A 1,199-nucleotide genomic window follows, 5' to 3' on the forward strand; every position below is an offset into this window, starting at 1 on the left:
GCACTACTTCCTGTCCAGGACAGGATCTCGCCTTTCCTCTCCCTGATGATCTGATTGTGGGACGCCGCCTTCTGGGACTTGGAAATAGCTCGAAAATAATAACTAGAACCCGAGCAACAAATAAAAGGATGCTTTGTTTTGAAGCCTGGTTCTCCTTGCTCTTGTTTTGCATGATCAATGCCAAACCCCTTCTCCTCCTATTCCCTCCCTGTCTCTCTCTCTTCCTCATCTGCTGCACTTTCCTGCCCAGACTCATGATCCTGCCTCCACTCCCTATGGAGAGAGGATTTTCTTTGTCTCCCGTCTGCTTGGTTCTGTCTTACCTCCTACCCACTTGCTCGGTTCTTTCTCTGTCTCCTCTTCACTCTGTACTTAATCTGTCACTATGGGAAACACCCACTCAAAGTCTCAGGGACTCACACCTCTTGCTTGTCTAATCTTAAATCCTTAAAACAACTAGGACTTTCGGATACAATCAGGCCAAAATGCCTGAAGTTCCTGTGCACCACTGCCTGACCTCAGTACAAGTTAGATAATAACTCTGTTTGGCCAGACACTGGAAACTTAAGCTTCAATATTTTGGGAGATTTAGAAAATTTCTGCCATAGTAAAGGCAAATGGTCCAAATTACTATACATCCAAGCTTCCTTTGATCTCTGTGCTAATCACCTCAGCTTTTGATCCTACCATAGCTGATGAACTGCCCCCAATTAGGGCCCATCCCCAACCTCCTCCTGCTCCCAAGCCTGAGGAACAGCCAAGTCCTCCCCGTGCTCTCCCCTTGCTATACTCTCCCTTGCCTTCCATTCCAGAGCCCAACCCATCTCTCCTCCTTTCTCCAACTCGAACTCCCTCTCCACGGCCCGATCTTCCCCCTCTCCAGTGCCGCTCTAAATCCATCACCCTCTCTCCTTCCACTAACTCTCCTCTACTTGAGGAAATCCAAAACCTTAAACACCTCCTTGCCAAATATTCCCTAGTCTCCTGTATTCTGGCTTTTAGCTCAAATAACCCATTTATCCCTCCTGTATCTAACTTCCAGACCCTGCCTCCGATACCCCTGCCCTTTCGTCCCCTCATGGACAGGACACCCCTCCCATCTCTCCCACTCCAACAGTTATAAAGTCTGAATAGGATTATAGCCTAGTTTTCCTTAATTGATTATACTGGAGTTTGTAAACATCAATTTGATAATGTTT

The sequence above is a fragment of the Nannospalax galili genome, unplaced genomic scaffold (genome assembly GCF_000622305.1).
Source record: "Nannospalax galili isolate Female #2095 unplaced genomic scaffold, S.galili_v1.0 scaffold1387, whole genome shotgun sequence".
In the NCBI taxonomy this organism is placed as follows: Eukaryota; Metazoa; Chordata; class Mammalia; order Rodentia; family Spalacidae; genus Nannospalax; species Nannospalax galili.